Source organism: Bubalus bubalis, chromosome 3, assembly GCF_019923935.1.
Source record: "Bubalus bubalis isolate 160015118507 breed Murrah chromosome 3, NDDB_SH_1, whole genome shotgun sequence".
Lineage (NCBI taxonomy): Eukaryota > Metazoa > Chordata > Mammalia > Artiodactyla > Bovidae > Bubalus > Bubalus bubalis.
The window spans coordinates 1,540,556-1,554,772 of record NC_059159.1 but is presented as its reverse complement, the minus strand read 5'-3'; the positions used below and the strand labels follow the sequence as shown (position 1 = coordinate 1,554,772).

The 14,217-nt window shown below is 52.9% G+C and overlaps 1 protein-coding gene across 7 annotated transcripts in view; it reads right to left on the bottom strand.

Moving 5' to 3' along the window:
• ARSG (arylsulfatase G) overlaps positions 1-14,217 on the bottom strand; it is a 103,005-nt gene that overhangs the window by 62,810 nt on the left and 25,978 nt on the right. Inside the window, exon 1 of one of the 7 annotated variants that reach the window (XM_044938491.2) lies at positions 13,986-14,008. The exons of 4 other annotated variants lie outside the window; for them this stretch is intronic. The gene's annotated coding sequence lies outside the window, so the exon portion shown is untranslated. Of the gene's footprint in view, positions 1-3,263; positions 3,645-10,935; positions 10,959-13,985; positions 14,009-14,217 lie in introns of those variants that run through there. 2 more of the 7 variants (XM_025279349.3, XM_025279347.3) reach the window with 2 other exon arrangements.

The window sequence follows — 14,217 nt, the reverse complement described above, 5'->3', positions numbered from 1 at the left end:
GTGGCCCCAGCAATGCCAGGGGGCAGATGACACCCTGCCTGACGTTCGGCTGGAACCACCTGCTGGGATCGGCCCAGCAGGAGACCACGCGGCAGGAGCCAGTCTGGGAGAGCAGAGGTGACCTGAGGTCACACCTCTGAACACTTGGCAGGCTGCAGAAATTATAGCTGGGTCCTTGAACACAGGTCAGAAAAACAGAGTAGATAGGCCTCTGAACAACATCCTTTCTCTAAAACTTCGTCCTCCACTGGGAAGAAAAACCATGAGGGGTGGGATCCAATGAAAAGGACTTTCATCAGGAGGGAGGGGACATAAATATACGGAGGGCTGATTCATGCTGATTCACGGCAGAGACCAGGAAAATACTGTAAAGCAATCAGCCCCTAATTAAAAATAAACTTTTAAAAAATATTTTGTTAAAAAAAGAGAAGCAAAGGGCTTACAGTCAATTACCTGAAATCCACTCCCTTGAGGCCTCTTTGCCAAATGTTTAAGGACTTTTTACAAAGCAGTGTTTATCTATTACTTATCAAACTTTTCGTAATGGAACTTGTCAAACATACAAAAGTTGAGAAACTGACATGTACCCGCCCAACATCTAAACTCAACAGCCGTCAGCACAAGGGCGCCCCGCTTCATCCGTCTCCTCTCCCAGGCCCCCTCCCTCATTCTCCACTTACACTGCAGTATTCGCAAACAAATCTCAGATATCGTGTAATCTCATCGACAATCATTTCCATATGCTTCTCTAAATTATAAGAACTGTTTTTACATATACTTACAATTCTCAGTAAAGTCCCCTTTAAACATAATACAGTGATCTGTGTTCACCATCGAAAACCCAGTGAACGCTGCAATGTCTAACCACTGGTTCTGGGTTTTCCTACAGTTTGTTCTGGACTCCCCCAGTGGCTCAGCGGTAAAGAATCCGCCTGCGATGCAGGAGCCACAGGACCCTTTGGTTCGAGCCCTGCGTCGGGAAGATCTCCTGGAGAAGGAAATAGCAACCCACTCCAGTGTTCTTGCCTGGAGAATTCCATGGACAGAAGAGCCTGGTGGGGCTGCAGTCCATGGGGTCACAAAGAGTCAACGCTAAAGTGACTTAGCATGAACAGTTTGTTCTAATTGTGATCCAAACAGAGTCTGTTCTGCATTGCACTGGGCTCAAGCGTCTCTTCTCATTTATATGCTCCTGCTCTCTCTTCCCTACAACGTATTTGTAATAAATTTGGTTGTTTGTCCTGCAAAATTTCTGAACTTTTGGATCTGGCTGATTTCACTTCCATGGTGTCACTTAAAATGTTTCCTGGAACTCTATTCTGTTAATCTGTAGATTTATAAGTGAGAGTAGATTCAGGTGAGTTTTCAACTTATTTTCTTATTCTATTTCTTATTAATATTTTATTAATTTATTGGCTGCACCATGGGCCCTGTGGGATCTTAGTTCCCTGACCAGGGTTAGAACCTGAATCCCCTAGTTTGAAAGTGCGGAGTCTCAACCAAGGGACCACCAGGGAATCCCTCGGGTGAGGTTTATTTTTGGCAGGAGGGAGGCACAGGCCGACCTTATACTTCTATGTTTCCCCCAGTAAGACACAAGGGAATATGTATCAGAATTTCATTTTTTTCCTGTGTGATTTTTGCATGAGAAGAGGGAAAACTTTCTCTTAAATGCTACTAGAAAAGACCCTGATGCTGGGAAAGACTGAAGTCAGGAGGAGAAGGGGACGACAGAGGATGAGATGGTTGGGTGGCATCACCGACTCGATGCACACGAGTTTGGGCAAGCTCCAGGAGCTGGTGATGGACAGGGAAGCCTGGTGTGCTGCGGTTCATGGGTCGCAGAGAGCCGGACACGACTGAGCGACTGAACAGCGACCACGGCTACAACTGTCTTTTCTATTTTTGTAGATTTATTTTCTCCCCAAATCTGCTGCACCTCTGCAATGAAACATGTGAGGTTTCATTATGGACTGAATGTTTGTGTCCTTTCAAAGTTCTTCTATTGGTGGGAATTCCCTGGGAGTCCAGGGGCTAAGGTTCTGAGCCTGCCATGCAGGAGGCCGGGGTTCAATCCCTGGTCGGGGAACTAGATCCCACCTGCTGCCAATAAAATTAAAAAAAAAAAGATCCCATGTTTCGCAACTAAGACCTTATGCAGTCAGATAGATAAATTCACGTATTGGCGCCTTTCCCCTTGTTAGGACAAACTTGCAGAGTCGCCTTTGGGAGACAAGGCAGGTTAGATAAGGTCACAAGGCACAGCCCTCCTGATGGGATTTGTGCCCTTGGGGAGATAATCCGTGTTAGATGAGGACACGGGGCACAGCCCTCCTGATGGGATTCATGCCCTTGCAGGAAGAGTCAGGAGAGAACTCGCTCTTGCTCTCACAGATGGAGACACAGCAAGAAGGTGTGATGGCCAGAACCCTCCACAAGAGCCAAGTCGGCCGGCACCTCGCTCTTAGACCTCCAGCCTCCAGAAGTGAGAGAGACAGGCTCTGTTTTCTCAGTTGCCCGGTCCATGGGGTTCACTGTGGCAGCCCCCGCCCACCCAGAGACTCCAGCTGTTTTATCTGAGAAGCTCTGAGGCTGAAGCCGGGGTAGAAGTAAGGATAAGCCCAAAACTTAGGGGAAAAAATAAATGCTCAGTTCAGGGACTTCCCTGGCGGTCCAGGGGTAAGGACTCCACCTTCACTGCCATCTGTTGCTGTTCAGTCCCTCATTCCTGTCTGACTCTCTGAGACCCCGTGGACTGCAGCACGCCAGGCTCCTTTGCCCTTCACCCATCTCCCGGAGCTCACTGCCACGGGCCAGGTTTCATCCCTGATTGGGCAACTGAGATTGCAAACTGTGTGGTCCTGCCCCTCATCCCCGCCCCACCCCCTGCAAAAAAAAAAGTTCATTTCAGTGCAGTAGTTACTTGGCAAATCTGCCTTTTGTAGAACTGACTTTGGGGATGTGTTGACATTCACTGACTTTGCAGAACATGTGTCCAGGCTCCAGAAGAGTCATTCCTTTGCCGTGTGACTTTGGATAAGTTGCTGAATCTCTCTGGACCCCCGTTTCCCCACTTGCCTGAAAAACAGGACCACAGAAAAGTCCCTGCACCCCAAACCCAACGGTGAGCATGAAACAACCTGACACAGGGCTGCTCAGAGGCGTGGGCCGTAACTCTGCCCGCCCCCCCCAACTGTGAGGATAAAGTGATAACAGACGTGAGAACATTCTGAAAGAAGCACTGTGCAAATCTGAGGCGTTACCTCAACGACTGTTAAGCAAACCGATTGCGAGTACAGATGGTGAAATCCAGAATGCCTGCAGCTGCCGGCCGAGTCCTTGTCCTGACTCTGCGCTGCTGGATTCTGAACCCAGAAAAGGTAAAGGACACAGGGAAAGCAGTCGCGCTGATTGGCATTTTCAAAGCTCTGAACCGTAGTTCTGGTCACACAGTCCTACGGCTGTCAGGGCTATTCTGGGAAACCCTAGAGGGTCCCTCTGCCCCCAGCAGCCTCTGGCGACAGCCAGCGTGGCCTCAGGAGCAGGCGGCCAACCAACGCATGCGGCTCTGGACAGCAGAGCAGCGCGAGGTGAAGTCAAGACGCAGAGGGCATGTGAGGGGAACTGACTCTCTGCTGATGCCGATGGAAAGTGGGAATTACATAATGCCGTTTGCAGCAACACGGATGCACCTAGAGAGCGTCACAGTGAGTGAAGTCAGACAGGGAAGGACAAATGTCACATGATATCATTTATATAAGGGATAATAAAAAAAAAGGAACACATGGGGCTTCCCGGGTGGTTCAGTGGTCAGGAATCTGCCTGCCAGTGCAGGGGACCCGGGTTTGATCCCCGGTCCGGGAAGATCCCCCGTGCTGTGCAGGAGCTGAGCCTAGGAGCCAAGTCGACCCAAGCCCTCATGCCCGAGTGCCTGAGCTCCGCGCCGAGACCCTGCTGCTCTCTGCGACAGAGAGAAACCGGCGCAGCAGTGAGGCCCCGGCACGGCCAAACCGAGTGGACTTCATCAAGGGAACAAACGAACTCGACTGTGAAACTGAAGCAGAACAAAACCAGTTCACGGTTACCAGGGGTGAGGAGACGGGACTGACACGTACATACTGCTGCACACAAGACGGGCGTCCCTGGCGGCTCAGCTGGTAAAGAATCCGCCTGCAACTCAGGAGACACCGGTTTGATCCCTGGGTCGGGAAGTTCAGCTGGAGAACAGATAGGCCACCCACTCCAGTATTCTGGCCTGGAGAATTCCATGCACTGTGTAGTCCATGGGGTCGCAAAGAGTCGGACACAACTGAGCGACTTTCACTTTCATGTATAAAATAGATCATCTACAAGGACCTGCTGCAGAGCACAGGAAACGCTGTGCCCTGTAATGACCCGTGTGGGAGAGAATCTAAGAGAGCAGACACGTGTCCGTGTGTAACGACCCGATTCACTGTGCTGTACGCCTGAAACCAACACAACACTGTGAATCAACTGTACTCCCATAAAAAAATTTTTAAGTGGGAAAAGGAATACGTCAAGGCTGTATACTGTCACCCTGCTTATTTAACTTACATGCAGAGTACATCGTGAGAAGTGCTGGGCTGGAGGAAACACAAGCTGGAATCAAGATTGCCGGGAGAAATATCAATAACCTCAGATATGCAGATGACACCACCCTTATGACAGAAAGTGAAGAGGAACTAAAGAGCCTCTTGATGAAAGTGAAAGTGGAGAGTGAAAAAGTTGGCTTAAAGCTCAACATTCAGAAAACGAAGATCATGGCATCTGGTCCCATCACTTCATGGCAAATAGACGGGGAAACAGTGGAAACAGTGTCAGACTTTATTTTTCTGGGCTCCAAAATCACTGCAGATGGTGACTGCAGCCATGAAATTAAAAGACGCTTACTCCTTGGAAGGAAATTTATGACTAACCTAGACAGCATATTAAAAAGCAGAGACATTACTTTGCCAACAAAGGTTCATCTAGTCAAGGCTATGGTTTTTCCAGTGGTCATGTATGGATGTGAGAGTTGGACTATGAAGAAAGCTGAGCGCCGAAGAATTGATGCTTTTGAACTGTGGTGTTGGAGAAGACTCTTGAGAGTCCCTTGGACTGCAAGGAGATCCAACCAGTCCATCCAAAAGGAGATCAGTCCTGAGTGTTCATTGGAAGGACTGATGCTGAAGCTGAAACTCCAATAATTTGGCCACCTAATGCGAAGACCTGACTCATTGGAAAAGACCCTGATGCTGGGAAAGATTGAGGGCAGAGGAGAAGGGGACAACAGAGGATGAGATGGCTGGATGGCATCACCGACTCGATGGACATGGGTTTGGGTGGACTCTGGGAGTTGGTGATGGACAGGGAGGCCTGGCGTGCTGCGGTTCATGGGGTCGCAAAGAGTCAGACACGACTGAGTGACTGAACTGAACATTTTAATATCAGAAACATCCAGAAGGACTAGCTGTCACCGACGCAGAGCCAGGCGCTCCCGAAGGAGGGCCCGGCTCTAAGATGTGAACCGCATGAGGGCACTGCCCAGGCCGGTCCCCCAGCCCAGCGTGGGTTCAATCTGTGTTTGCCAGAGTGCCTCTGTCTAAACTGAGCTCCGACCAAGTGCCCTGAAAGCTCAGCTCCACCTCAGCACTTCCCTAAACCCAGCCGACCTTCCCCGGCCTGCAGACTCTCACTTGCATGAACGCCTTGCTGCAGCGCCGCCTAAGGTGACGACCACATGTGTCCTCCCTGCTGAACTAACGAGTAAACACTTTGAGAGGGCAGGCCACATCCTCTGAGCTGTGGTTTTGCGGCCTGGGAACCTACTCCATTTGCCAGTGCGCGTGGGTGATGGGCAGAGGCTGCGCTGAAGGAGAAGCAGTGGGTTCCCTGCTCCAGCCCCGCCCTGGACCCCGACCCAGCGTTGAACTGAACTGCGGACGGCACCCCTGCTGGCTCACTGCCCAGAGTCCCCCTGCCAATGCAGGAGACGGAGGTTCAATCCCCGGGTCAGGACGATCCCCTGGAGAAGGTAATGGAAACCCACCCCAGTGTTCTTGCCTGGAGAGTCCCAGGGACAGAGCAGCCTGGTGGGCTACAGTCCATGGGGTGGCAAAGAGTCGGACATACAGAAGTGACTGAGCAGGCACGCATACCAGTCATCTGGAAATGCGTGGATGCGCTCCTCCGACAGGGTTAAAACAGCAGCTTAACACTGCATTGCTTCTGGGAGCAGCAAGACAGACTGCGTGTTTAGACGAGATGGGGAAAGCCAGCATCTCCTTTTAGGCAAGAACAGAGCAGAGGAGCAGGTTTTCATTCCCCAGACTTGAGAACTTCAACAGTTATCCAAAGGAAGCCTGAGTTGATGTGGTGGTCCTGCACCCAGCACTTTCCAACAATTTCAGGGAGATTGAATGACTCGCCACTGAGTCACAGAGTCTAATATGACAAGCGTTTGATCCTGAAAGTGATGTGATTGAAACCACTTTGTTCAGAGAATTTTGGTTTTTATTTTGTTCTATTTTTAGGACTTCTACAACAGGTTAGAGATCATGTATAGAGGCTTCCCCAGGCCACAGTTCGCTCCCTCTCTTTCTTTATAAGCGGTGAGAAGAGGACAGAACTACAGGACCAGTGAATGACGGAGACAAAAAAAAAGAACAAACATCGTGTTGACAACCAAGTTAAAACTCACCATGGATCCAACGCACCCAGGGATACATCAACACCACCCAGCATGGCAACCAAGCCTGAGACAACTCAGACCCCAGAGGCCCTGTGCCTGGTGGGGAGGTGACCGCCTGTCCGCTCTCCGCCCCGCCCGCACCTGCGTCTCATTCTCTTCTCTCTCCCTCCCCACCTCCACCCTGAAGTCCTTGCAGGGTCTCTGCCACCTGTTCCAGGCTACCCAAGCTCCAGCCTCCTCAGCCCCCAGCCAGGAGAGCCACTCAAGCACAGCGCTGGACCGCCCGCCGTCACACGCCGAGTCAGTTACCCTAGCAACACGGCACTGAGTTCCTCACACAGCTACCCGCTGTGGCAGGTACCATCATTATTAGTATATCCGTATTATTATTCCCAAGCTTCCCTGGTGGCTCAGACGGTCAAGAATCCGCCTGCAATGCAAGAGACCCAGGTTCAGTCCCTGGGTCAGGAAGATCCCCTGGAGAAAGAAATGGCAACCCACTCCAGTCCTCTTGCCTGGGAAATCCCATGGACAGAAGAGCCTGGCGGGCTACACAGTCCATGGGGTCACAGAGTCAGACACGGCTGGAGCAACTGAGCACGCATGCCCACATCATTCCCTGTCCATGGATAAGCAGAGTGAGGTACAGAGGGGTCAGGTCATCCACCCAAGGGGACACCACTGTGGGGGCAGACCCAGGATTCCAAGCCAGGCCCTGGAGTCCACGTCCACACGCATCGCAACGCTTATAGCAGGGGTCCCCAAGCTCTGCGATCTGGTGCCTGATGATCTGAGATGGAGCCGCTGTAAAAGTAACAGAAATAAAGTGCACAATAAACGCAATCACCCGAATCATCCCCAAAGCATCCCTCCTCCCCGGGTCCGTGGAAGCACTGTCTTCCATGAAGCTGGTCCCAGGTGCCAGAAAGGCGGAGACCCCTGGGTCGAACCTCCCAGGTCCACAGCCCCCTGCCGTGCTTCTCACAGTCCACTCCAGGGACGTGGCGTTGTCTTTTCTGGGGAGAGCTCATCCCTGAGGGCAGGAAATCCCATCCTTCTTGTCCTTGTATTAATGTGCTTCTTATTCATTGGCCTGAAGATGTTTCTGATGGAGCACCTTCTGAAAGAATGTGGAAGGGGATTTCCCCGGCAGTCCAGTGGTGAGGACTCAGCGCTTTCACTGCTGGGGGCCTGGGTTCCATCCTTGGTCAGGAAACGAAGATCCCACAAAAGGTGTGGTGTGGCCCAAAAACACAAAATAAATTCAAAAAGTGTTGGGGGGTAAACAATAAACCCCTTCTGCGTTAACTCAAGCTGCCCTAGCAAAACAGCAGACTGCCTGCGCGTGTGCAAGCTCAGCGGCGTCCAGCTCCTTCTGACCGCGTGCACTGCCGCCCACCAGCCTCCTGCGTCCATGGGGTTCTCCGGGCAAGAACACTGGAGTGGCGTGCCGTTTCCTCTTCCAGGGGATCTTCCCAACTGGACCCGTGCTTCCTACACTGGAAGGCGGGATCCTTACCCACCTGCGCTTCCCAGGTGGCGTACACCAGAAACGCGTCTCCTCATGGCCCCGGGAGTGGGAGGGCTGCGGTAAAGGTGCTCCCAGCCCCGGAAGGGCCGTCCTCCCGGCTCGTCTCCTCGCCGCAGCTCCCCGTGGCCTTTTCTCGGTGTGCGCTCTGACTTCTCTAACCCTCTCTTCTTTTTTTGGCCATTCCCCTTGGCGTGTGGGATCCTAGTTCTAAGACCACGGATTAAACCCGTATCTCCTGCATTGGAGTTTTAACCACTGGACCACCAGGGAAGTCCCTCTCTCTTCCTATAAAGCCACTAATTCCATCATATGGGCCCCCCCGTATGATCTAATCTAATGCCAATTCCTCTCAAAGGCTCCATTTCCAGGCACTATTGCCTGGGGTGGGGACCAGAGGGCGGGCCTGATAGGGGAGGAGCACAGACATTCAGCCCCTAAAACCCTCATAGTTCTAAGGCACCTTCAATGCTTCATCACAGCTCTAAATAAGCACAAAAGACCTCATTTCAACTGTATTTAATAGTATTATCTGAACTACTAAACACTCTTGTCATGTATCCGGTATCACAGAAACACCCGAGTAATGTGAAAACCACTGTTTCACATTTTTATCTACCTATTTATTTATGACCATGCCACGTGGCTTGTGGGATCTTATTTCCCTGACCAGGGATTGAACCCCGCCCAGCAGTGAAAGCACCCAGTCCTAACCACTGGACCGCCAGGGAATTCCCACCATTATTCACTTAAAAATCACTTGGTTCTCATCAGGTTGGAAATTTTCTTTCACTCTCGTTTTTTTTCAAAACTGCATTTCCATTTTATCGCAATATACTTGACCTTTATGTTTGAAAGTAGTTAACTACCTCATCCTGTTTTGTGCTGCTTGTGCCAAGTCCCCTTCAGTCGTGTCCAACTCTTGGCGACCCCAGGGACTGCAGCCTCCCAGGCTCCTCTGTCCATAGGACTCTTCAGGCAAGAATACTGGCCTGGGTTGCCATGCCCTTCTCCAGGGGATCTTCCCGACCCAGGGCTCGAACCCTCATCTCTTACGTCTTCTGCATTGACAGGCGAGTTCTTCACCAGGGAAGCCAGACTTCGTATTCGTATATAAATTGAAATTTGTTTAATGCTTTGCTCCAAGTGTAAAAAAAAAAAAAAAATCCCTTCTAGATTAAGCCAGTCGTTATTACTTTAAGTCATTTATAATCAAGCAACATATATTATACATTTTGACAGGTTATCATTAAGCACAAGATAACGTTCTTGGAAACGCATCTTTAACGAGATGCACTTGGCGGGTGGGCCATACTGACTTGCAGAGAGGAATCTTCCCTGACAGAACATTTTGATCTTCCCCCAAGAGGTGTTTACAGCTGGGGCAGAGCACCCTGGTGAGACCTTGGCTCTGGTTAAGTGAGAGAAGGCCCACTGCGCAGGAATAAAGAAACACGGCACTGCAGCGCCATGGGCTCTCACACAAATCAACTTAGAAAAGAGCTGATGTTCCGAAAAGCAGTCCCCTCAAATCTGCACCTAGGAATATGTTTTCCCCTTGGCAAATCTTTCAGATTTTTCACAAAACATGCATTTCTGTTTGAAGGTCACTCAGTTCAGTTGCTCAGTTGTGTCCAACTCTTTTCGACCCCATGGACTGCAGCACACCAGGTTTCCCTGTCCATCACCGACTCCCGAAGCTTACTCAAACTCATGTCTGAGTCGGTGATGCCACCCAACCATCTCATCCTCTGTTGTCCCCTTCTCCTCCTGCCTTCAATCTTTCCCTCCACTGCGTCAGTTCTTTGCATCAGGTGGCCAAAGTATTGGAGCTTCTGCTTCAGCATCAGTCCTTCCAATGAATATTCAGGACTGATTTCCTTTAGGATGGACTGGTTGGATCTCCTTGCAGTCCAAGGGACTCTCGAGTCTTCTCCAGCACCACAGTGCAAAAGCATCAATTCTTCCGTGCTCAGCTTTCTTTATCTTTCAACTCTCACGTCCATATATGACTACTGGAAAGACCATAGCTTTGACTATATGGACCTTTGTCGACAAAGTAATGTCTCTGCTTTTTAATATGCTGTCTAGGTTGGTCACTTGAAGGTCGCTGCCTTCCTTCAAACCATCAGATGGGTCTGGATTGGGGGACTCCTATAAACCTCAAGATAAACCCAGTACCTCCACCTGAAAAATTAAGATTTCTAGAGGTTAAAATCAGTTACATTCTCTACTGCCTGCAGAAGCAGATACTAAAAGTTTTAAAGGAAGAATTTGTGCCCGTCAAGGGATTTCCCAGGTGGTCCAACGGTTAAGAACCTGCCTTGCAACACAAGGGACGTGGGTTCAACCCCTGGTTGGGGAGCTGAGATCCCACATGCAGCCGGGCAGCTAAGCCCACAGGCCACAACCAGAGAGAAGTCCACGCACTGCAACTAAGACCCAACACAACCAAAATAAGTAAGAAATAAATGTTTTTTAAAATAAAATTTTAAAAGTCTAAAAAAAGAAAATTGCGTCCATGGAATACACATGGTTGGATCATGGGTGCCTGAGGCAGACACAGGAAAGGGGGAGACGGGGCGGCAGGCGGGTCACCAAGCTCTCCCCACAAGCCCCCTCTGGATTCCCTTCAGTAGCTGCTCTGAAGACCCAGCCCTTAAAGCAGGCCTGTGCCTCCCTGAGCTCCAGACAAGATTCCTTTCAGTCTACTTACCCCAAGTTGAGGTTCTCACGGGCTGGTAAATGCAGAGAGCTTATTTGCAAGCCAGGGTCATATCTGCCTAGCAACCCAACGTGAAGACTAGAAGGACTCGGCCTTTGGCTGGGACCAGGCAGGCCAAGTGCGCACAAAGGAATCTGTTCTCGTGCAAATGAGCCAAAGCCAGAGGGTAGAAAAGAGCCCTGTGGACCGCTCTCTGGAGCCAGCCTGCTTCCAGAGGTGCTGCGGGACGGGCTAAGGGCCTCAAGATAGCCTCGGCCCCAGCAAGTGAAGCCCAGGGCTCTGCTGCCGACGCGTTGCGACAGACACAACAGGAGGGGTGAAAGGGGCGCTGAACTCGGAATTTAATTTCCTGATTTTTCTGGTTCTGTACTCCAGATTCCAAAGGTCCTTTTGTTCAGGTCTAGCACTAAAGAGGGTTAGTTTTGTTTGGGGGGCAGTTGGTGGGGTAATTGATTCGCATGGTAATGCAGTGCTTTCCCTAGAGAAGAGGAAAAAAAAGCAGGGTGTCCACACTTGGTCTCACTAGGATCCAGGGAACAAGGTGAAACCAGCTGCTGACCAGGGTGGGCAAAGGTCACAGGTTTGTGGCTGGCAACATCGGACCGAGGCTGGGTTCCCAGACACCCCGCTGCTGTCCAAACACAGTGGCAAATGTCATACCTGATGGGCTTTCGTCGCAAGAAAGCCAGCGTTATCTGCACCTGGGCAGAATCCCTCTCGTGCTCTGTGCCTCAACCTTTCTCATCTGTAAAACGGGGATAAGTGTCAACTGTAGAAGGCTAGTGACGGGCTTCCCGGGGGGCGCTAGTGGTAAAGTATTAGATTGCCCGTGCAGGAGACTCATCAGACTCTGGTTCTATCCCTGGGTCGGGAAGATCCCCTGGAGGAGGGCACAACAAACCACTCCAATAGTCAGAGCCTGGCGGGCTACAGTCCATAGTGTCACAAAGAGCCCAACACGACTGAGCACACAGACAGATGGGCATAAAATCAGACCACGCAAATGGCAGCTAATACAGGGAACAAAGCAAAAGTGAAACAAAAGATGACTAATTGGTGGCAGTCTTCTGTCAGTAAGTCGTGTCCAACTCTTTGTGACCTCATGGACTCCAGCACGCCGGGCTCCTCTGTCCTTCACCATCTCCCGGAGTTTGCTCAAATTCCCGTCCAATGAGGCGGCAATGCCATCCAGCCACCTCACCCTCTATCATTCTCTTCTCCTTTCGCCACTAACAGGTATAATTAATATCAATAAAATATTATTATTATTATACTTATGCTCCTCAAAAAGCTAGTCATTTCATTTGGTCCAAGACTCAGATGTGATTTCCCCAAAGGTCCATTCGCCCCCCAGGACTTTCTGCACTGTTTGTCTAATTTTTAAAACCAGGAAGCTGAAGGACCGAGATCTTCTTGACTTGCCAGCAGTCACTCAGCTACATTAATGGACTGCTTGCTCCCTTAGGCTCCTAAGCAGGTCTCAGTACAGTGTGTGCTGTGTCATGTTGAATATGGCATTTCCACACTCCAACAGGGCTGTGCCCTGACGCACTGTAACATCCTAAGTTTCAAGGATTATGTTTCCAGGCACTCCTGATTCAGCATTAAGTGCTTGCATGCTGGTGGTTAAAATCAGAGTCTAAATATCATTACATTGGAGTCTAAGAAGAACAACTCGAAAAGGATCCCCAGGCGGTTGGACCCAATAAGGCGGTTGGACCTGATAAGTCAGAAGTAGCAGTGATGAGAAGCGGTTACGGCGACTGAGGGCTTACCATAAGGCAGTCTCTGGGATCCGTACTTTACCGACATCACCAATCACGCCCTCCGGTTCTGGGAATACCACCACTGCCCCTACTCCATAGATTTAGAAATTGACGCTCCAGGAATCAGGCTGCCTCTGCAAGGCTGCAAAGCGCACCCGCGGTCCCCAGCGCACTGTCCGAGTCCCAAGGGAGCCCTGCGTCCTCAGAGCCCGCCCCTGACCCGCGGGACCCGGACCCGAACCACCAGAGAAAGCAGGCAGCGACTGCAAAGAGATCGGTATTAGGACTCGGACCGCCGACTCCGCCCGGCGGCGACCCTCCGTACACGCACCGCCAAATTCGGGTCTCCCGAGTTGCAGACATAAGGAACACGTTCTCCGAACCCAGACAAGGGAGCGGCCGGCGGGTGCGGGGAAGGAGGCCTCTGCTTCCCAGCAGGTCTCCACGAGGCCCCGCGGACGCGAGGTGGACGCCAGGCGGCCCAGCCTGGGGCCCCGCGGCTCCGAAACACACTGCTTTGTCCCCGCCACTCCTAACTGAGCTCGTAACTGAGGTTTCCCGAGCATCGTGTGCTGAGAGCACTGTGACCCTGGGGTCGGGCCCCCCGGACGGGGGCGCGCACCCCCTCCACGTACCCGCGGAGCCCCCCAGGAGTTAGGCGGCCGCGCACCTGCGAGGACGCCGCCTCCCGCCCGGAGGGGAAGACGCGCGCGCCCCTGGCCGGGGATGCTGACTCAGCACGGCCGCTCGCTCACATCCCCGGAGCGCCACGCGATGCTGTCGCCGCTGCAGCAAAGGGGGTGAAGCGAGGCTCCCGTGCAGCCGGGCCGCGAGCTCCCCGGGGCCCCTGCGGCCCCCGTCGCCCCCGCCAAGAGGAACCGCGGGGATGCGCGAGTTGACGAAACCGGGGGAAGTGGGCGCGGGAGGAAGAACTCGGGGTCCCCGGCGCCGCGCGCGCGGCTCACACCCAAACTGGAAGGAACCTGTTCTGCCCGCGGCGGGCGCGGAGCCGCGAGCCTGAGCCCTGCGGGCGCTGGCAGGGCCGCGCAGGGGGCGCGCCGGGGACCTGCGGGCAGGGAGGTGGCCCGCGAAATCCGCGCGCCCGGCCGGAGGTCCCGGCTTTCTGCGCGGCCAGCGCCCGGGTCCGGCCAGGCTGGGCGCGCAGGGATGCGCGGGGCCAGGAGGGGCGGGGGGCGGCGTGTCCAGGATGCCGGCGGCCGGGGCGGTGGCGGCCCTGCGGGACCCCGCGGCTGATCGGAACTGCGGGGCCGTTACCTTCCGTGACCCCCGGCCCCGGCTCCGGGCGGGCGCGCGCCCGGCACGGCCTCGTCCACGTGGGCCGGCGCGCGCACGCCAGGCCGGCCCCCTCCTTGGCGGCGCTCCGCGCTCGCAGCACATGGTCGGCGGCGCGCCCCCGAGGCCGGCGGAGACCGGCTGCAGCCGGTATAGGATAAGCGATAGGCAGCGGCGCGGGGCCGGGGCGCGGGCGGCCGCACGCACGGCTCGG